This window comes from Gigantopelta aegis, chromosome 5 (genome assembly GCF_016097555.1).
Source record: "Gigantopelta aegis isolate Gae_Host chromosome 5, Gae_host_genome, whole genome shotgun sequence".
In the NCBI taxonomy this organism is placed as follows: Eukaryota; Metazoa; Mollusca; class Gastropoda; order Neomphalida; family Peltospiridae; genus Gigantopelta; species Gigantopelta aegis.
Window position 1 is genome coordinate 29184161 of NC_054703.1, and position 24500 is coordinate 29208660.

At 38.5% G+C, this 24500-nt stretch overlaps 1 long non-coding RNA gene across 1 annotated transcript; it reads right to left on the reverse strand.

The window, feature by feature from the left end:
- Nucleotides 1–2994: 2994 nt before the first annotated feature.
- Nucleotides 2995–10609, reverse strand: LOC121372899. The gene is made up of 3 exons (XR_005958024.1): nt 10550–10609; nt 8663–8903; nt 2995–3560 (listed from the first exon to the last, which is right to left on the reverse strand). It is a non-coding gene; the product is annotated as an uncharacterized LOC121372899 (long non-coding RNA).
- Nucleotides 10610–24500: the final 13891 nt, after the last annotated feature.

Genomic DNA, 24500 nt, shown 5'->3' on the forward strand with positions numbered 1-24500 from the left:
CTCTCCCTGCTAAACTTCCTTGACACGCACCTGTCGTTGCGCTACATCAAAAGTTACAGTTAAAGGTGTTTTTGTTTAAAAACACCACTATAGGAGATTGACTTATTAATGATCGGCTATTGAATGTCAAACATTTGGTAATTTTGACATATAGTCTTAGAGAAGAAACCCGGTTCATTGTTTTATAATATCCAATATGTATTCATTACATACGCTCTTTGTATATTATGATTAACAAGAGTGTAATTAAGTAACAGAACTTACCTCCACAGGACAGTTAGTTGCATTTGAATTTTGTGGAATTAACAAACTAGGAACATGACCTCATTAGTCTGATATATCAAAGGCCGTGGTATGTGCTGCCCTGTATGTAGGATGGTGCATATAAAAGATGCCTTGCTACCAATGAAACAATGTAGCTGGCTTCCTCTCTAAAATTATATGTCAAAATTACCAAATGTTTGACATCTAATAGCCAATGATGGATATATCAATGTGCTCTAGTGGTACTGTTAAAGAAAACAAAATGTGTTTTTATTCAAGTTAACATGTAAATTACGCATGCGAAATTTTGTAATGCACATACTATTATGTTCAATAAATAAGTGTTTTTATTACTATACGAAGATTAACTGGGCATCTAATAAAGAATAAACAGTCAGTCTGATGATCGAGTTATAAAAGGACATGTTCAATTTTTACGGCAACGGCAAACTTTACATAACGCCAACATTACTTACGGATAATCAGTTCTACGGTAGCTATGACCGTGTACACAGTGGAGGGCAATTTACTGAAGCAAAACAGAACCAGTGAAGCGAAAGTTTTACCAAAACCTCCTTTCATTTCTAATTTACTACAATTATTCAACACATGGCTGCTCTGCACTTTCTATCGGTTGAAATGTAGTTTGAACATAAATAAAATGAAAACATTAAAACAATTCACCATCTGCATCCAGCCATAATACGCCCAGTGCTAAGCCGTTCGCTTGATCTGCGGTCGGTTTTGGATCGATCCCCGGTGTTAGGCCCATTGGGATATTTATAGTTCCAAACAGTGCACCACGAATGGTATATCAAAGGCCAAAACTATTTTCTGAATCTGCCCCTGATGAGCGCAAAGACAGCGAAATTCCCAGTGAGAGATGATGTTGATTAATAACAAGTTTACGGGGGTGTTTATAAATGGCAATTCGACGGAAACACACATAACATTCAGACACTTTTATCGACCTTTACTGAATATTTCACAGACATCAAATTGTTCTTGTGAACATTATGATATAATACACTGGCTACCCTTGTTACATATCCCCAACACATTAGACATTGGAGAAGGATTGGGCAGAACAGTCCAAACAGGGTCAGTAACGCACGTGACGTGGAATCGGACACAGTTTTGAAGGGCCATGGATTTCATTAAAACAAATTGTGGAGTGTGCACAGATAGGTTGGTGTCAAAGTGTGTTCATAGAGGGAAAGATGGTCTACACATATCCATCTAAAACAAAGAACAATTATTCACACTCTCCATGGAATCTTGAGTCCCGAGTTGGTGGTGGTAACGCACGTGACACTCTCGGAAAATGTCAACAGAACCACTGAAAAACGATATTTAAAGCCATCTCAAGCTACTCTTTTTTACTAATAAAACAATGTTTCCAGGGAATTTCAGAGTTGTGGACTATGAACTGTATCGATGTTGGTTTTTGGATGTCCTTGTGTGTGTGTAGTACGACTTAATGGTACATATGAGCTACACAAAATACAGACATAGAGAGTTAGATATGTTGGTGTTTGGATGTGTGTGTGTGTGTGTGTGTGTGTGTGTGTGTGTGTGTGTGTAGTACGACTTAAAGGTGCATATGATCTACACAAAATACAGACATACATAGTTAGAGATGTTGGTGTTTGGATGTCCTTGTGTGTGTGTAGTACAACTTAAGAGTAGACATGATCTACACAAAATACAGACAGAGTTAAAAATAGCGATAGAGTTGCAGGTAAAGTTTGTTTCTGGAAGCAATGGCATCGTAATGGTTTCTTGTTATAATCGGTTGTTTTCGTTCTAGAGACTCGTGCCGTGTGGCGTCGACGTAACCACCTATATCAGGGGCGTAACCACCTATCTCAGGCGTGAACGTAGCATTTCTACTAGTCGGACGTAACCACCTATCTCAGGGGCGAACCTAGCATTTCTAAGAGTCAGACGTAACCACCTATCCCAGGGGCGGGTCTAGCATTTCTAACAGTCAGACGTAACCACCTATCTCAGGGGCGGATTTAGCATTTCCGAGAGTCAGATGTAACCACCTATCTTAGGGGCGGGTCTAGCATTTCCAACAGTCAAACGTAACCACCTATCCCAGAGGCGAACCTAGCATTTCTGATAGTTTGACGGAAAATCGTTAAAAACAAATACAAAGACACATCTTGTGGTGTGTGCGGAGGGGGGGGGGGGGGGGGGACACACTTATTATTGCCACAGCCACTATAATCAATTGACCTGAATAAAGTATGTGTATCGCCATAAACACTTTAAAGGTACAGTCCTGAGTTGACAACCATTGTAAAATGTGTCCGACCAATACAACCTTTTCGATGACGTAACATACAAATTAAATAATAATAAAAATTATTTAAAATATCAGTGTCTGTATTCACAACGTGTTTATTGTTGTCCTAATGCTTATAGTAGCCCAGACTGGATTTTACCTCACAATAATGTCGTACGTACGAACAAATATATATCACGAATTAAAGTAAAACTTGAGTCCTACATACATTAATATAAGACCGGAAACACATTCGATATACAAACACTGGTATTCTAAACAAGAAAATGTATTTAGTATGTAATAGTAGTCGCCAACAAGGCTCTGTTATTGCAAACATCTTACAATGGCTGCAACCTCACTTTAATAAATCAATAATAATGAAGGGCCACCACTGGTTTGGGTAATCCTATTTATTCCGATGAAATTTCTTTTAAAATGATGTCATTAATATAACACGCTCTGACAAATGCATACATGAATATGGTTGGTACAATTAACAAGCTTTTATCATACAAAATGTTTCAAGCAGAAATGTAGCAAACTGAAAGTAAATTGCCATGAAAAAGCGTCTCTAGGCATCTTATTAAGAAATTGCCATCGGATGTCCTAGAATTCTCGCCCCGTTCTGGCGCTTGACTCATTTGCAGACACAAATTTCCTCTTTTTATAATTTTAGGATCCCTCTTTATAAAATCCCGGAACTGCCCAATACAGGCTGATCCGGTCTTTCTTCCAGTTCTTAAGTTCAGTTATTAATCAGATCAACAAAGATCCACTCCGTAGTAATCCCACGATGACGTCATCGTTATTGACTCGTCGAACGTCGGAGCTGAAATGAGCTGACACTGGTGACTGTTCTGGTTGTAGTTGAAGGCCAAACAATCGAGGTGGCCACATCTGCTCGCGCAATTCATGACGTCAACGGCTTAAATGACGTTATTTGTCAAATTCAGTCGCGTCTCTCGTACACGGTGAAAAAGTTGAGAGAAGGCACAACCTGCTAATGACAATGATCATTATTTATTAAAGTTACAAAGTTACCATTTTATAAAACCATTTACTAATACAAAATACAAACACATACCCAGTGTGAATATACATAAGCCTGGTAGGTATTGAGTTCGCAGCCCGGTTACGGTATTCAGCCTGAGCGAGTTGAAACGACTCCGTGGGTAGGTGTAAGGCCACTACACTGACTTCTCTCTCACTAACCACTAACAGAGGCGAACCTGGGGGTGGGGGTGGGGGGGGGGGGGGGGGGGGGGGGGGGGGGCAGGGGACCACCCCGTAAATTTTGCGATAGTTTTAATTTTATTATACATGTATATTAATTTTCTTTGTTTTTCGATCCTCCTCCAAACCTCCCTCAAAGTTCCCTCATATCACTCCCCCCCCCCCCCCCCCCCCAAAAAAAAAAAAAAAAAAAAAAAAAAAAAAGAAGAAGAGGATTTTCTGGATCCGCCACTGATTAACAACTAAGAACTAACCTACTGGGGTTTTTAAAAATATTTTCAGAACTTATTTATTATAGATTATATTTACTTCTACATGACTGTATTTGTAAATTTACACGTATATGACCAGTAAAATTTAAATGTATTATAGGGTTGTAAAATCCAACAAGCATTCTGAGAGTACTGCTAGGGTAATACAGGTCCTCTGCTGGGCCACACAAATCTTCTAAGTTCAAGGGTCATAATTCATGGATAAATTCCGTTTTGTCTGAATTATGTCCTTTGTATAAGGGCAATTCCGTGGTGTCGGATGTACATTTCAGACACTTAAGCCAAGCATTACACAAATGTACTAAAAGTTACTTTTTATGGTTATTCATTGTAAGAACCTACTAGGGCACCATTGCTATATATAAACTTTATTCCATCCTTATGTCGCTTTAGGTGTACAGGGGAAAATATGCATGGTGTCGGACGTATGCACACACACTGCAATTTTTCACACACACACGGTTATGTTTAATTCTCTGTGATGTTTGAGGACATATTAGAAATATTGTGTCCTATTCCTATAGGGTATATGTTTATCTGTATATCAGATGTAAAAACTTTGTGTTTTAATCACACACTAAAACAATAGAGATAAACATGTTTGGTGTCGGACGTACATGTTTTGGGTGTCGGACGTATTTGTGTGAAATTTTTTAAAAACAAGTCATTATAGTTAACAAACAAAATGATATTAAAAACAAAAACACAGTTTGAGCTAGGATTTATTATTTTTGTTGAAGTTAATTAAATAAAAAATAAATAACCAGGTGCATCACGGGGGGGGGGGGGGGGGTCATGTGGGTTTCTGTTTTAAAAGAAATCTTAAATATTAGCCATAAACTTAACTAGTTCAGTGCAAATTAAGATTAACACCATTCAAAAATTCAAGGTAACACCTATGACTAAATGGGTGGGGGGGGGGGGGGGCGCAAAGTGGTCACCTTGTAACTAGTGTACACCTAAAATGACAAGTGACACAAGAAAAATTGCCACTAGCTACATGTATGACTATCAGATGACAGCAGCACAGAAAAAAAATCATTATTCTAAAATTAAAGGCATATAAGATGGTGGTAACTGCAGCTGTGGCAGCCTCCTGTGACTAGGGACCTAAACAAGGTGCAGGAGACATATTTTAATATTTTTGCATTTATTTGTGATAAGTAACTTTACATTTATTGATTCCGCACATTATCTCTGTAAAATTAACTAGAAAATTTCAAAATAGTAAAGTGCTGCCAATGAATGTAAAAGTGGTTTTCTCAAATATGACATCACATTTACCATGTTAGTTGTCATCCTCTACAAATGTTCCAATTTGTATAATTCTGGCAGTAAATGCAATTACTGGGTTTGTTATTTTGTTATGAAGATGAACAGTTAGCTGCAAGTATAATTTTTACCCTTTAAAACATAATCAACACTTTTGGCGGGAAGCTGCCTTTTGCACACTTTGATAAATTCCTCTTAATCCACTTATATGGATAAACAAATAATACTGATATTCATAAGTGGCTCTACTTATAAAAAAATGTCTCCTAAAATCACATTTAATAATTTGCTTCAAAATTGGAAAAAAATAAACATGCTTTCTGGTGTCGGACATTACATGGTGTCAGACGTACACCATAACAGCACCACAGTAGCATGACAATTATTACATATTCAGTAATTGTTATTATATTTTTAATCAACCATATACAATTAACATTGCATTTCAGTTAGTAACATTTTACAATCAGTTAGCAGAAGTGGAGATTAAAACATGTTATATTTTGGTGTCGTACGTACACACGAGTAACATATGTAAATATTATGGATAAATGTCTGCTTGAAATATAAATTTGTCTTTTATATATTATGTCATATTAGCAAAGCTCATGTCTGGGATTATTTCTGTATAAATATTTTTTTTTATTTCTACTCACTTATGTATAAAACATGCTGATAGATGTGTTAATCGATTTTTTCGTAAAATATTGCTGCATTCATGGTTGATGCATTACTTGCATTATAAGTGACTAAAACCCATCTACTGAAAAAAAGGATTAATGTAATATTTGACACTAGAGATAATAACCTTTCAAATGATATCAAACTTGTCTCACTTGAATGAGTTTCTAAAAATGACCTATTGGTTTACTTGACCACGGAATTGCCCATAAATGAATATTGAAGTCAAACTTGATCTGGTCACCGGCCTCGGTGGTATCGTGGTTAAGCTATTGGACATGGTGGTAGGTACAGGGTTCGCAGCCCGGTACCGGCTCCAACCCAGAGCGAGTTCTTAAGGGCTCAATGGGTAGGTATAAGACCACTAAGGCCTCTTCTCTCTTACTAACCACTAACTACTAACGACAACTAACCTACTGTCCTGGACAGGCAGCCAGATAGTTGAGGTGTGTGTCCAGGAGAATGAAAATAAGTTGAAATAAACGAAAGAATGAATGAATGAATGAATGGATGAAAAGCGCGAATAAACACACATTCTCACCTCACCATAACCTCATTTAGTCATGTAAAATGCAGGCACATCTCCAATGCGAATAAACACATTATTGCCTCACAATAACCTCAGTTAGCCATGCAAAATACACACACATCTCCAGTATTATCAACACATTATTGCATCACCATAAACCTCATTTTGTAATGTAAAATAAAAAACGCATATCCAGTATGAACAAAGACACATTCTCACCTCACAATAACCTCATGTAGTGATGCAAAATGCAAACACATTTCCAGTATGAATCAACACATTATTGTATCAACATAACCTCATTTTGTAATGTAAAATACAAACACATGTCCAGTATGAATAGACACACATTCTCTCCTCACAATAACCTCATTTTGGAATGCAAAATACAAATACATCTCCAGTATGAACAAACACACATTCTCTCCTGATCATAACCTCATTTGGTAACGTGAAACACAAACACATCGTCAGTATAAATCAACACATGATTGCCTCACACAACCTCATTTAGTAATGTAAAATACAAACACATGTCCAGTATGAATAGACATACATTCTCTCCTCACAATAACCTCATTTTGGAATGTAAAATACAAACACATCTCCAGTGTGAATAAACACACATTCTCGCCTCATCATAACCTCATTTAGTAATGTAAAATACAAACATATCTGCAGTGTGAATAAACACACATTCTCTCCTCATCATAACCTCATTTACTAATGTAAAATAGAAACACATATCCAGCGTGAATAAACACACATTCTCGGTCACAATAACTGGCATATTAAAGCCGTGGAATGTGCTATTCTGTCTGTGGGATGATGCATATAAAAGCTCACTTGCTACTAATGGAAAAAGTAGCGGTTTCCTCTCTAAGACTACATGTCAAAATTATCAAATGTTTTACATCCAATAGCCGATGATTAATAAATGTATGTACTCTAGTGGTGTGGGTAAACAATACAACCATTGATTTTTCAGCTGTATTATTATATTATAGGTGTAAATGTAGTAAATGGTATGGGCAGTAGAAAATACGAAAATACCAAATTGTGGTAAACATTCGTTATATTAGGATATGAATTCCTATAAGGAAGGAAGGAAGGAAGGAAATAGTTTTTAAATAAACAGACTTCCGACTCTGCATGTTGCCTAAATGACACACATGTTTAAAAAGCCAACCAACCACCCACCTACCCACCCATCCAATACACCAACAAACTAAGCACCCAACGAACCAACCGCCAAACCAACCAACCAACTAGACAATCACCCAGCAAACCAACCAATTAGACAATCACCCAAGAAACCAACCAACTAGACAATCACCCAAGAAATCACCAAACTAGACAATCACCAAACAAACCAACCAACTAGACAATCGCCCAACAATCCAACCAACCAGCCATCCACTACCCCATCCATCCACCTAACAAACCAGCCAAAAAACCAACGAACCAGACAACCAAAGAAACAACCTCTCATCCACTACCCCATCCAGCCACCCAACAAACCAACCAGACAACCACCCAACCAACCAGACAACTAAACAGCCAACCAGACAATCAACCAACCAACCAGACAACTAAACAACCAACCAACCAACCAACCAGAAAACTAAACAACTACCAACCAACCAACCAGACAATTAAACAACCAACCAACCAACCAACCAACCAAACATAATATGTCATTTCAACTTATGTTCGTGCTTATATCCAATTAAGTCTAGGACAGCGGGTTAGACTTGTTAGTGGTTAGTGAGAGAGACAAGAGGGTATAGTGGTCTTACAAAATAGAATAGCCGGTGTCATGAAATAGAATCGCTCACTCAAAATTGTCTCTACCCCCAGCGAATCTATTTCGAAATAAACCCCTCCCCTTGAAATAGAATCACCCCGACCCACGAAATAAAACCTCCCCTAGCCCTAACACTAACACTAATCCTAACCCTAACCCTAATCCTAATCCTAATCCTAACCCTAACCCTAACCCCTATCCGGGAATATATTTCGCAACATCGGTACCGGACTGTGAACCCAGTACCTACCAGACTTATGTCCGATGGCCTAACCACGACACCACCGAGGCCGGTCATACTAACTAACCTGTCGCCTTTTTGCCAAGAACTTGAACTTCAGACAGTATCAGTATATCAGACCGGTTCAGAACGTTCCACTTCTTAACACGGACGAACCGACCAATCACGGGTGAGCGACATTTAAACTGTACAGTCACACCACGCCCCAGTGTGTCGGTGCGGTTGTAGCACTGGACTGGGGTAGCGCGTGCACAGCCTATTGGATTCTCCGTCGAACACGTCAATGGTGAAGCTGTGTAGATACTTCCCTGCAACACAAATTCATATTTTAAAGAAACGTACTAGTTTATTGTTAAATGAGATCTTAAGCAGTAGTAAGAATTCTACTATATCCTTATTGAGAGAGAGAGAGAGAAAGAGAGAGAGAGAGAGAGAGAGAGAGAGAGAGAGAGAGAGAGAGAGAGAGAGAGAGAGAGAGAGAGAGAGAGAGAGAGAGAGAGAGAGAGAGAGAGAGAGAGAGAGAGAGAGAGAGAGAGAGAGAGAGAGAGACAGACACAGAGAGAGACAGACAGACATAGCATTTCTAATAGTCGGACGTAACCACCTATCTCAGGGGCGAATCTAGCATTTCTAATAGTCGGACGTAACCACCTATTTCAGGGGAGGATCTAGCATTTCTAATAGTCAGACATAACCGCCTATCCCAGGGGCGGACCCAGCATTTCTAATAGTCGGAAGTAACCACCTATCTCAGAGGCGTATCTAGCATTTCTAATAGTTGGGCGTAACCACCATTCTCAGGGGCGGGCGGATGTAGCATTTCCAAGAGTCAGACATAACCAGCTATCTCAGGGGCGGACCTAGCATTTCTTGTTGTCGGACGTAACCACCTACACCAGGGGCGGACCTGTTATTTCTGATAGTGGGACGTAAATCTTTAAAAAAAACACAAAAAAAACAAAGCCGCATCTTGTATTTATTAGATACTTTGGATCCCCCATCTCAAATCGTTCCTTAGATCCACTCCAGATTGTTTGTCGAGTATCCGAGAGCGATTGAAAGTTTGTATATACTTATTTTTGTGCTTATATCCACATGAATGTTCAATCATGATGTCCTGGGCACACACCGCAGCTAGGGTTAGTTGTTAGTGGTTAGCTAGAGAGAGTCGGTGTAGTGGACTTGTACCTACCCATCGAGTCGTAAAATTCGCTCTGGATGGAATCCTGGCTGCGAACCCAGTACCTACCAGCCTCGATTTAAAATGCTTGACCTCTATACAACCAAGAGCGATGATTGAAGAGTTTAGAGGCTAGCTGCAATGCCATTCATCCAGGCGCGTGTCGATATATGGAGCTCGGTGAAGGGTTGGGGACTGTGTGTGTGTGTGGGGGTTTTTTTTTGGGGGGGAGGAGGGGGTGGGGGTGGGGATGGGGGCTACAATTATTATTGTCCCAGCCACTATAATCAGTTGATCCGAATAAAGTATCTGTATCGCCATAAACAAGCTAAAGGGACAGTCCTGAGTGTACAACCATTGTAAAATATGTCCGATCAATGGAACCTTTTCGATGACGTAACATACAAATTAAATAATAATAAAAATCATTTAAAATATCAGTGTCTGTAGTGTCATGGTGTTTATTGTTGTCCTAATACTTATAGTAGCCCAGACTGGATTTTACCTCCCAATAATTTCGTACGTACGAACAAATATATATCACGAATTAAAATAAAAATTGAGTACTACAAACATTAATATATGACCGCAAACACATTCAATATACAGACACTGGTATTCTAAACAAGAAAATGTATATAGTATGAAATAGTAGTCGTCAACAAGGCTGTGTTACAGGGACCGGGGGGGGGGGGGGGGGGGGTGTTTGAATATGAACCAAGTGGGCCTTTTCTATTTTGTTTTTGCACCACCAAAAACTTCATATGTATAAACCTGTTTTAGTTCTGAAAGCGGACCACTTGCTTCAGCGGGGGGTGGGGTCGTCCGATCCGGTGTTTCTTCCAGTTCTTAAGTTCAGTTATTAATCAGATCAACAAAGATCCACTCCGTAGTAATCCCACGATGACATCATCATTGTTGAATCGTTAAACGTCGGAGCTGAAATGAGCTGACACTGCTGACTGTTCTGGTTGTAGTTGAACGCCAAACAATCGCGGTAGCCACATCTGCTCGCGCAATTCATGACGTCAACAACGCCGGAAATGACATCATTTGCCGAGTTCAGTCGCGTCTCTCGTACACGGTGAAAAAGTCGAGAGAAAGCACAACCGGTTAATGACAATGATCAATATTTATTAAAATTACCACGTCACCATTTATAGAACCATTTACTAATACAAAATACAAACACATACCCAGTGTGAATAGTACACAGCACATGACGTCAGAAGCATCAGATACACATACCCAGTGTGAATATACATAAGCCTGGTAGGTACTGGGTTCGCAGCCCGGTATCGGCTCTCACCAATAGCGAGTTTAACGACTCAGTGGGTAGGTGTAAGGTCATCACACTGACTTCTCTCTCACTAACCGCTAACAACTAATAACTAACGTACTGATTTTGTTTTTATGTTTTCAAAACTCGATTATATTTACTTCTGCACGACTGTAATTATAATTTACACGTATATGTATTATATGGTTGTAAAATCCAACAAACATTCTGAGAGTACTGCTAAAGCAATACATGTCCTCTACTTGGCCACACAAATCTCCTATGTCCAAGGGCCATAACTCTGTCAAACATGGATAAAGTCTGTTTTATCAGAGTTATGTCCCTTAATAAATGGCTACTAAAGTCATACTTGATCTGGTCACCGGCGTCGTGGTTAAGTCATCTGATATAAGACAGGTACAGGGTTAGCAGCCTGGTACCAGCTCCAACTCAGAGCGAGTTCTTAAGGGCTATATGGGTACATGTAAGACCACTACACCCTCTTCTCTATCATTAACCACTAACGACTAACGACAACTAACCTACTGTCCTGAACAGACAGCCCAGATAACTGAGGTGTGTGCCCATGAGAGCGTGCCTGAACTTTAATTAGACAGCACAAAAATAAGTTGAAATAAATGTGATTTCGTAATGTAAAATGCAAATATATCTCCAGGGTGAATAAAAACATTCTCGCTTTACAATAACCTCACTTAGTAATGTAAAATTCAGACATCTCCAGTATGAATCAACACATTGTTGTCTGACCATAACCTTGTAACGGGGCCAACTGTATAGCTACGTCTCAGTCTAGGAGTATGACATAATGTCTAGCTGGCCACGTCGCAGGAAGGTTTAATTCAGTAAGAAAAGTCTAATTGCTTAGTTAATGATAAAACTATCCACAATCTCTAATATCCACTAAAATAACTACACCAACACTAATTATATTATAATTATTTATTTATGACATCTGTATAAAACAATATTACACTCAAGTATAATTTAATTATACTAAGCTATTCCGATACACATCTATCTAATAAACAGCACATCCCTGGAGAGATCAGTCATAACTCTAAGGGGGAGTAGAATATCTATCAAATTCTAGATTCTTAAAGATCTCACAACTACAATAACTTGCAAATAACTTACACTGTGGGTAGTTATGCAAATATGGCCAAAGATTTTTAGTTCAGGTTAAAATCACATGGATACCCTAACTATACCTATATAACCAAAAGATCAATATAACTTAAACCTACTACAACTTGTGATGAAACATTTTCGAGGTTATCTTACGGTGTCCGGACCCCCCCCCCCCCCCCCCCCCTCAAATTTGAGAAGTGCCTCTTTTATTTAGGATTTTAAGATTTTTTACAAATTTATTTATTCCGTCAATGTAGAATACGTCTGCCAGCGTCCCTGTTGTAGCACTATTATATTATGGTCCATGTGGACCGTGTGTAATTTTTCAATAGTGCCTTTTCATAATGTTATGGTGTCCTTTTTGTCTTGATAAGCCGTGATAAAGTCTGCCCCAGACGCGGACGTCGTCGAAGCCAGTTCAAGAAAACACGGTGTTGTACAGGAACAAATATGAAAAGTCAAACACCGTGACAAACCTCATTTTGTAATCTCAAATACAATGACATGTTCAGTGTAAATAAACACACATTTTCGCCTCACAACAAACGAATGTACACATACGAACGCACACACTGACAACAGATAAGCAATTATGCAAACACATAACTTGCCTACGCGTTACCTTGGAACATTTCAGGTGTAAGAATGAAAGAAACCGAGCGGAAAAAAGGAGAAACAGAAGAAAAGAAAAGAAACCAACAAAAATTGTGCTTCCGGGAACCCAACCATACCTTGAAAAAAAGGCCGACCCTAAAGGATTTTTTAAAATGTATTGCTTTTTCGTGATTTATTATTTTTGTTCTAATAATAATTGTAATAATAATAATAATAATAATTATTATTATTATTATTATTATTATTATTATTATTATTATATATTAATATGTAAGTTAAAAAGAGTAAAACACTGTTTTTAAAAACAGACTACCGACACTGTATGTGGCCTAAAAGACATACCTGTTTAAAAAGCCAACCAACAACCCATCTATCCGCCCGTCCAACAAACCAACAAACCAACCACCCAACGAACCAACCGCCCAACAAACCAACCAACTAGGCAATCGCCCAACAAATAAATACACAACACAACCGCCCAACAAACCAACCAACTAGACAATCAACCAACAAACCAACCAATCAGACAACCAACCAACCAGTCATCCAAAGAAACAACCATCCACTACCCCATCCAGCAACCCGACAAACCAGCCAGGCAACCAACCAACAAACCAGAGAACCAACCAACCACCCATCCTCTACCCCACCCATCAACCCAACAAACCAGCCAGACAGCCAAACAACCAACCACTACCCCATCCAGCCACCCAACAATCCAGGCAGACAACAAACCAACCAACCAGACAACCAACCAACCACCCATCGATAACCCCACCCGGCCACCCAACACACCAGCCAGACAAACGACCAACCAACCAACCAACCAACCAACTAGACAACCAACCAACCGACCAACCAACCAACGACCCATGCACTACCCCACCCAGCCACCGAACAAACCAGCCAGATATCCAAATAACATACACCTGTTTATGTCTAGGACAGCAGGTTAGACTTGTTAGTGGTTAGTGACATAGACAACAGGGTGTAATGGTCTTATACCTACCCACTGAGTCGTTAAAACTCGCTCTGGGTGGGAGCCAGTGTCACGAAATAGAATCGCTCCCTCAAAATTTACCCCCCCCCCCACCCCCGGCGAATCTATTTCGAAATAAACCCCTCCCCTTGAAATAAAATCGCTCCGACCCACGAAATAAAACCTCATCTAGCCCTAACCCTAACCCCTATCCGGGGGCGATTTTATTTCGAAATAGAATCGCCGGTCGCCGATTTTCTGGGGGAGGGGGCGGATATATTTCGCAACACCGGTACCGGGCTGTGAACCCAGTATATACCAGCCTTATGTCCGATGGCCTAACCACGACACCACCGAGGCCAGTCATACTAACTAACCTGTCGACTTTCTGCCAAGAACTTGAACTTCACACAACTTCAGTATATCATACTGGTTCACCATTTTCCACTTCTTAACACGGGCGAACCGACCAATCACGGGCGAGCGACATTTTAACTGTACAGTGTTACCACGCTCCAGTGTGTCGGTGCGGTTGTAACACTGGATTGGGGTGGCCCGTGCACAGCCTATTGGATTCTCCGTAAACACGTTAGTGGTGAAGCTGTGTAGATACTGCCCTGCAACACAAATTAATATTTTAAAGAAACGGAATAGTTTATTGTTAAATTACATCTTAATCAGTAGTAAGAATTCTGTCATATGCTTTTTGAGAGAGAGAGAGAGAGAGAGAGAGAGAGAGAGAGAGAGAGAGAGAGAGAGAGAGAGAGAGAGAGAGAGAGAGAGAGAGAGAGAGACACACACACACACACAGACAGACAGACGGAGAGACAGAGATATACATATGATACATACATATGAGAGATGTACAATATAGAAAATTAGAGAGAGCGTTAGTTTTGCTTACAGAATCTGTCTCCCGTGTTCGTGATGGTGACGTCATGTATTACAGACAAGATAGTACATACCACGTCCTTTGTTACACCAGTCGTTGAGCACTGCATGGTACGAGAAATAGCCCAATGGGCCCACCGAAGGGAATCGAATCGAATCTAGATCGATCGCGCATCTCAGGCGAGCGCTGTACCACTTAGCTACGTCCCGCCCCCGAACCTTAATTGGATATAAGCACGAAAAGAAATATAAATGAATTGAAATATGCGGTAACTTTAACACACACAAACCTTGTGTATCAATTTCTTTTAGGTCATAGGTAATTCAAATATGAGGGTGCATGACGCTTCCAGAATCTGTCTCCCGTGTTCGTGATGGTGACGTCATGTATTACAGACAAGATAGTACATACCACGTCCTTTGTTACACCAGTCGTTGAGCACTGCCTGGTACGAGAAATAGCCCAATGGGCCCACCGAAGGGAATCGAATCGAATCTAGATCGATCGCGCATCTCAGGCGAGCGCTGTACCACTTAGCCACGTCCCGCCCCCGAACCTTAATTGGATATAAGCACGAAAAGAAATATAAATGAATTGAAATATGCGGTAACTTTCACACACAAAAACCTTGTGTATCAATTTCTTTTAGGTCATAGGTAATTCAAATATGAGGGTGCATGACGCTTCCAGGACGTTGAGAAAAACGTTTCAGCTAAACTTCTTTATACTTGTCGAAGTTGGTTTGTTTTTGTTTAACGACACCAATAGAGCGCATTGATTTATTAATCATCGGCTATTGGATGTCAAACATATGGTAATTTTGATATAGCATCATTTAGTCTTAGAGAGGAAACCCTCTCCATTTTTCCATTAGTAGCTAGGGATCTTTTATAGGCACCATCCCACAGACATGATAGCATATACCACGGCTTTTGATATACCAGTCGTGGTCTACTGGCTGTGGTGAGCGATTCCAAACAGACCGCGCACCAAGCGAACGCTTTACCACTGGGCTACGTTCTGCCCCTTACACCAGTCAGTTACTTCATACATTTATTCGTGGTATGAATGGTTATTTGGATGTTTTCTATTTATATTTATATGGGGCGTGGTACATATCAGTTACTTCATAAATTTATTCGTGGTTGAATTGCTATTTGGATGCTGCGCACCAGTGACTATTATCAGCTGTCAATCATATCATTGGGAGTAAATTAACAAAACCCTGTTTCTGGGTTAATAAACTTTACTTTAAAAAATAAACACATAAAATAAAACAGGTAGCTGTTGAAATATAGCACTTACACCAATTGTGGTATCATAGTTCGTGACGATGACGGAATGTATTTCAAAGTACCCACGCAGATCCACCATCCACCACGGTTCCATGTCACCATACTTCGTTTCTGCGCGTAAGTACATGTTTCCATCCACTGCACGAGATGGCATGGTATTAACCTTAAACACTGTACTGATGGTGGCACGTTTTTGAAAAGCAACATTTGAAAAAGTTCCTGATGGAGAGAAAGATAAAAAAAACCCAACAACAATCAAACAAATGATGAAACTGAATGAATGATTAACCTCAGCACACACACACACACGCACACACACACACACACACACACACACACACACACACACAACATACACACACGCACACACACACACACACACATAAGCCACATACACACACACACACACATACACACACACACAAGCCACACACAGACACACACACACGCACGCACATACACAGACACACATACACTCATGCACGAACAGACGCACATACACACAAACACACACACACACACACACACATACACACACACTCGCGCACAAACACACACACACACACACACACACACACACACGTCGGCTTTTGGGTGTCTAAGGTATATGATGATAAACATCAATTCAGAATTCTACAATTTTTCATTAAAATAGTGTATGAAGTTACATTTATGGAAAATACAATGCAGCATATTAACATTAAATACGACACTCACCCCCCCCCCCCCCCCCCGAAAAATACAAATAACGTCAGTGCACCACGACTGGTATACCAAAGACTATATGACAAAATTATCAAATGTTTGACAGCCAATAGCCTAAGATTAATAAATCAATGTACTTTAGTGACATCGTTAAAAAACCCAACAACTTTAACTTCAACTTTCTCTATCCATGTCTGTCTATCCGTCAATCTTTATGTCTATCTATATTTAGTTTAGCTCATACGTACCATTAAGTCGTGCTACACACAATGTCATCATCCAAACACCAACATATTTCAACATCGTAACACAAATCTTCTTTAACCTTCCCCGTCTCTCGAACAGACCAAATAGAAAACTGAAATGTTGGAACCGTGGAAGCTTGAAGCAAAACTATTCATGAACGCTCCCGTAAACGTGTTATTAATCGACCGTGTCTCTCACTGGGAACTTTCACTGTGAGGAAGATCTAGCTCTCTAAATATAAAATCAGCTTTATACAAGAGTATCAGATTATCAAATCAGATGTTCAGCATTTTAGCTATTTTTCAAACTAAGTTTTAAATTAGCGAACTAGTTTCAAATAAGATGTTGAATGTCATATATATTTAATTTAACATAGAGGATCCCAATAAAACCCAAAATATCAAAAGAAGAAAACAGGGGCGCTTGAATATGTTTTAAAAGAGGACCGTTCCCAAGTACTCCCCCCCCCACGCCCCCCCCCCCCCACACCCCCACCCCCACACCCGGAATCCGACTCTGCTAATTTTACACGTAAGTTATTTATCAGATTCTAAAGATGGACATGAAAAGTATTTATTATTCATTTATTTATTCTCTAACTGGGTGTTCTGTGTACACGAAGCTGAATTGTTCTGCTATTTTATTTTTATCGAATTGTCTCAGTGCAACGTTTAAGACTATATTCAAGTACAATTTATATAGTTAGCTGTGCATGTACGATTCAATTAATTGTTATTCTGCATCCTGCCATGTTTTCAATAATTTAGTCTGTAGTTAATCATGGGCTAGCAATCACGTCAGTTAGTGTGAAACTAAATTACAGCAATCAAGGACTGTATGGATTTTAATTGTTGTCCCCAGCTTTAACAGCTTAGAATTATAGATCATGACAATTACGCGTCGAGAAACATTTGTACCTCATAAATATTCGGTTGTACGCATGAAAGACAGACCCAAGGAGGACACTTCTGCTGTTCGTTTCCTTGAGGTTGTCAATCGCGATGTCAACTCTATCGGGAGCTATGTGTGTCATTCAGCCAAGGGCTGACCCTAACCATTGAGGTTCTCAGTTGAAATGGCAAATCTATCGGGAGATATGTGTGCCATTCAGCCAAAGGCTGACTTTAACCATTGAGGTTATCAATCGCAATGGCAACTCTATCGGGAGCTCTGTGTGTCATTCAGCCAAGGGCTGACCCTAACCATTGAGGTTCTCAATTGTCATGGCAACTCTGTCGTGAGATGTGTGTGTCATTCAGGCAAGAGCTGACCCTAACTGTTGAGGTTGTCAATCGAAATGGCAACTCTACCAAGAGCTGAGACCTATATTAATATATGCATTATCACGTTGAAAACAAAGAAAAGGAAAATACAACGTATAAGCCAACTTGCGACTTCTGTTATTCATTTAACATTCCGGTAAAAACAACATAAACAAAAACCTACACTGTGTTACAATAGTAAGAGAATAACCACATTGTTCAAGGACATATCTGGTATTTCCGATGTTGGGGCGAGACATCCCAAAAAGGGACATTAAAATTGAAATTGAACATATAAATATATATATATATATATATATATATATATATATATATACATATATATATACATATACATATACATATACATATACATATACATATACATATACATACATACATACATACATACATACATACATACATATATATATATATATATATATATATATATATACATATACATATATATACATATATATATGTACATACATACATACATACATACATACATACAAACATACATACATACACATACATACATACATATATATATATAATATATATATATATATATATATATATATATATATATATATATATATATATATATATATATATATATATATATATATAGATATATATGTAACCAGGTGAATGTTTTATAATTTTAGGCTATTGCACTGCACTGTACAAAATACACACATACACTGGGTTTTAATTAAGAGTCAATACTTTAGGGAAGTTAGTGTAGCTTGTTTCATGTTTAGAATACTGACCTTTGACACTGACCAGTACTCACCTACTGACTGATATGTTTAAGCCAACAGGTGACAAATGACTTTTTGAAATTCACCTGACCAGAAAGGCATGCTTTTCATTCCCTGAAATAGACGCCATCTTGAAATATTTGAGGTTAGTTTTTGTTTATCTTTTCTAATTTGCACTCTTTTCATTAACTTGCATAAAATTCAATGTAATTAATAAGCAATTATAATTTTATACACTAAAGTAATTAAACATAATTTATTTAGATTACATATTTTAGAATTATACATACACATTAATACTAGTATTTAATCTATGAAGTAGTTATATTAATTTGGATTATGATTTTATATAGGGGAATAAATGTAATAATTAGTTTATAATAAGGCATGTAATAGCGTAATTGCGTTTATTTGATATACATTATTATACTAGCTTAGCTTGTACTTAACAAATAGAAGAGTACTGTGTTTTCTATATTTTAGTATATCAGATATGGACGGTGATTTATAAGTGTTTTATTTGTTTTATAGCTGCTGATATCTACATTCCCTATTGACGACTTATGTTCTGTCGTAAAGCCAGTGTAACATATATATATATATACATACATATATACATACATATACATATACATATACATATACATATATAGATATATATATACATATATACCAACGGCAAGGGCAACGGCAAACTTTACATAACGCCAAAATTACTTACGGTTAATTAGTTCTACAGTGGTTACGACAGTGTGCACAGTGGGGGGTAAGTTACTGAAGCAAAACAGAACCAATGAATCGAAAGTTGTACCAAAACCTCCTTTCTTTTCTAATTTACTACGATTATTCAACACATGGCTGCTCTGGAATTTTCCATCGATTGAAATGCAACTTGAACATAAGTAAAATGAAAACATTGAAAACAATTCACCATCTGCATCCAGCCATAATACGCCCAGTGCTAAGCCGTTCGCTTGATTTGCGGTCGGTTTTGGATAGATCCCCGGCGTTGGGCCCATTGGGATATTTCTAGTTCCAAACAGTGTATCACGACTGGTATATCAAAGGCCAAAACTATTTTCTGAATCCGCCCCTGATGAGCGCAAAGACAGCGAAATTCCCAATGAGAGATGATGTTGATTAATAACAAGTTTACGGGGGCGTTTATAAATGGGCAATTCGACGGTAATACACGTCTATCAACCTTTTCTGAATATTTGACAGACATCAAATTGTTCTTCTGAACATTATCATATAATACACCGGCTACCCTTGTTACATATCCCCAACACATAAGGGTGTATACTACCAAATCAAATCCCATAGACGACAATAGTAACATATGCGGCTAAAACTCCTACCTGCAACGTATCAACCGACATAAACGCCACGGATATAAATACTACCACCCCTTACACTTAAAGTGAATCAGAAAAAAATGGGGGTCAAGCTGCTCGTTTCTGAGATAACGGGTAGCGTCTATGACTACCCTAGTTTCGCACACAATTTGAGTACTTTTTTTTACAGGTACCCCATACATGTTTCAAGCACAAGGCTACTTGACACATTGGTACTAGATGAAATAAAATTGCACATTTATTTTACCCAGATGAAACTATTATTTTTTACAACCAACACACTCACATTTATAACCAATCACAGGACTTGTGGTGTTCACTTCTCTATCAAAAGTTCGGTGCACCTCGAACTTTGACCCAGCCGGAAGTTATTTGGTATAGTACTACCATAAGACATTGGTGAAGGGTTGGGCAGAACAGTCCAAACAGTGTCAGTAACGCACGTGACGTGCAATCGGACAAAGTTTTGAATGGTCATGGATTTCATGCAAGAATTATGTGGAGTGTGCACAGATAAGATGGTGTCAATGTGTGCTCATAGAGGGAAAGATGGTCTACACGTACCGGCCTAAATTAATGGAATCGAGTCCCGAGATCTTGCTGTTAACGCACGTGACACTCAGAAAATGTCAACAGAACCATTGAACAAAGACATCCAAAGCCATCTCAAAATATTTTTTAAAAACTTTTAAACAATGTTTCCATGGAATTTCAGAGATGTCTATGGTCCATAACCTGTATCGATGTTGAGCTACACAAACTACAGACATACAGAGTCAGGGATGTCGGTGTTTAGATGTATTTGTGTGTGTGTAGTACGACTTAATGGTAAATATGAGCTACACAGAATACAGACATACAGCGTTAGATATGTTGGTGTTTGGATGTCCTTGTGTGTGTGTGTGTGTGTGTGTGTGTGTGTGTGTGTGTGTGTGTGTGTGTAGCACAACTTAAGGGTACATATGATCTACACAAAACACATAGTTAGAGATAGCAATAGAGTTGAAGGTAAAGTTTGTTTTTGCAAGCGATGACAGCGTAATGGTTTCTTGCTATAATCGGCTCTTCTCGTACTAGAGACTCGTGTCGTTTGACGCCGACGTAACCACCTATGTCAGGGGCGTAACCACTCCCAGGGACGTAACCACCTATCTCAGGGGCGGACCTATCATTTCTAATAGTCGGACGTAACCAACTACCTCAGGGGCGGACCTAGCAGACTCGTGTCGTGTGGCGTCGACGTAACTACCTATCCCAGGGACATAGCCACCTATCTCAGGGGTGGACCTAGCATTTCTAATAGTCGGACGTAACTACCTATCCCATGGGCGGATCTAGCATTTCCAACAGTCATACGTAAACACCTATCTCAGGGGCGGATGTAGCATTTCCAACAGTCAAACGTAACCACCTAGCTCAGGGGCGGGTATAGCATTTCCAAGAGTCAGACGTAACTACCTATCCCAGGGGCGGACCTAGCATTTCCAATAGACGTAACCATCTATTCCAGGGGCGGACTTAGCATTTCTTAGATACACTGGACCCCTCTCTCAAACCCTTCCTTGGATCCGCTCCTGTTTCTTAGTCGCATATCCCAGAGCGATTGAATAGTTTGTATATACTTATTTTCGTTCTTATATCCACTTTAATGTTCAATCATGCTGTCCTGGGCACACACCTCAGCTATCTGGGCTGTCTGTTCTGGACAGTGAGTTAGTTGTTAGCTTGTTAGTGGTTAGCTAAAGAGAAGTCGGTGTAGTGGCCTTATACCTAACCGCCGAGTCGTGAAACTCGCTCTGGATGGGAGCCGGGCTGTGAATCCAGTACCTACCAGCCATAGTGTTAAAATGCTTAACCACTACACAACCAAGAGCGATGATTGAAGAGTTTAGAGGGTACATACAATGCCATTTACTCACGCCCGCATCTAGCCTTCGATAAATGGGGCGCGGCGAAGGGTGGGGGATTGTGTGTGTGTGGGTGGGGGGGGGGGGGGGGGGTACAATTATGATTGTCCCAATTGACTCGAATAAAGTATCGCCATAAACACTTGAAAGGGACAGTCCTGAGTTTAATATGTCCGATCAAGGTAAAAACTGAGTGTTATAAACATTGGTATTCGACCGCAAACGCATTCGATGTAAAGACACTGGTATTCTAAACAAGAAAATGTATTTAGTATGAAATAGTAGTCGCCAACAAGGTTCTGTTATCGCAAACATCATACAATGGCTGCAAACTCAAGACAGTCCCTTTAATAAATCAATAATAATAAAGGGAGACAACCGGTTTGGGTAATCGTATATGCCTTTAATATAACACGCTCTAACGAATGTATACACGAATATGGCTGGTACAATTAACAAGTTTCTATCATGCAAAATGTTTCAAGCAGAAATGTAACAAACTGAAAGTAAATTGCCATGAAAAAGCGTCTCTAGGCATCTTATTAAAAAATTGCCATCGAATCCCATAGAATTCTCGCCTATCTAGTGGTGTCGTTAAACAAAACAAACTTCGACAAGTAAAATTCGCCTCTGCCTTATAGGGCCAGTCCCTAGTTTTTTTTAACACTAAGGCATATTTTTTCACCTAAATGGAAAGTAATTAGGTTGGGTTTGGTCTTGAATTATTAGTTTTTAATTATTGGTTTTAAATTATTTATAGTCTAGACACCACCATTGAGTTTTGTATTAAGGAGTATATTATGTTTAGCTTAGAGGGCTTAGATTCGAGTTGGCAGAGGGTGAGTGGGTTTAATAATTGGGGTTTATTTTGTTTAGTTATGGTATAGAAAAACCGCTCTTTAATTGTTGTTGTAATGTAGTTTTAAAAGGGCCCTGAAAGTTAAAACACATGTTTATTTTTTGTTATATAACATAATGATTTATGATTTTATTTTGTAAATAAATGATCGATTGATTTGAGACTATCTCGTTTAGTTGTTTTATTCTTAGTTGGCTATGAATAAATATCCGAACTTGGGTTGATCTAACAAGATGGTGCAAGATATTAAATGTAATAATTACACCTCCTGTTACACCATACAAACCTGAGTTTCTATGTTTCACAGTATACTTGAAAACAGTCTACTTGATGTTGTAGGTCATCTGCTGTTTCAGCTAGTAGTACAGCTTCATCAGCATATAGTAACACAAATAACTTAATATATACATTAAGATCTTTCTCAAGTGGATTTGTTACTAATTCGATACCTTTGCTATTTTGTGTAGATAAAAATGTTTCTAAATCATTTAAATATAATGAAAATAAAAAAGGTGACAAATTTTCAGGTTTACAGCCATTGTGTACAATTCTAGATTTGATTCCGTCATACATATTAAATATTATTCTGAAACATTTTCCATTAATATCAGAACTTAATAATTTTTGTCATAAACCAATACGCCATACAGAGTCACAATGGTTTTTCAAAGTCAATAAAAGCACAGCACATATTTTTCTTTGTTCCTTTTAGTAATTCTAATAATGTATATAATATAAAAATAGTATCAGTTGTAGAGTAACCTTGTCGGAAACCAAACTGATTCTTTTTTGTAGTAATTCAACTTGATCAGAGAATACCGTAAGTCTATTATTAATTACAGATGTAAATAATTTTCCGAAACAAATTAACAGTGTAATAGGTCGGTAATTTCTCGGATCAAGCTGATCACCTTTTTTCTTATATATAGCGATTATACTTCCTTCCAGCCAAACAGTAGGAATTATTCCAGTATCAAATATAATGTTAAACAATGTAACATAAAATGGTAACAAAATATCACATGTTGAAATGATGTATTCATTGATGATCAGGTCATTCATTCCCAGATGATTTGTTGGTTTTCATTTTCATTATGCAACATTTTATGTCTTCACCTGTGATAGGCCTGTTAAGTTCATTATTTGTATAATCTATATTTGGCATAATATTATCAAGTCTACATTCTTCGTTGACACCGTCATTAGAATTCAGTTTCTTGAAATAATCATACAATGTATTGATATCAATATTGTTCTTGTTCTCATTGGTATTTTTTATTACAATTTAATATTTTCCAGTAATCTTTTGGATTAGATGATCTTAATCTTTTTAATTTATTCTTCATGCTAATTCTGTAAGACCGTAAGCTTTTGTCTAGTACTTTCTTATATTTACATTCTGTTTTTGT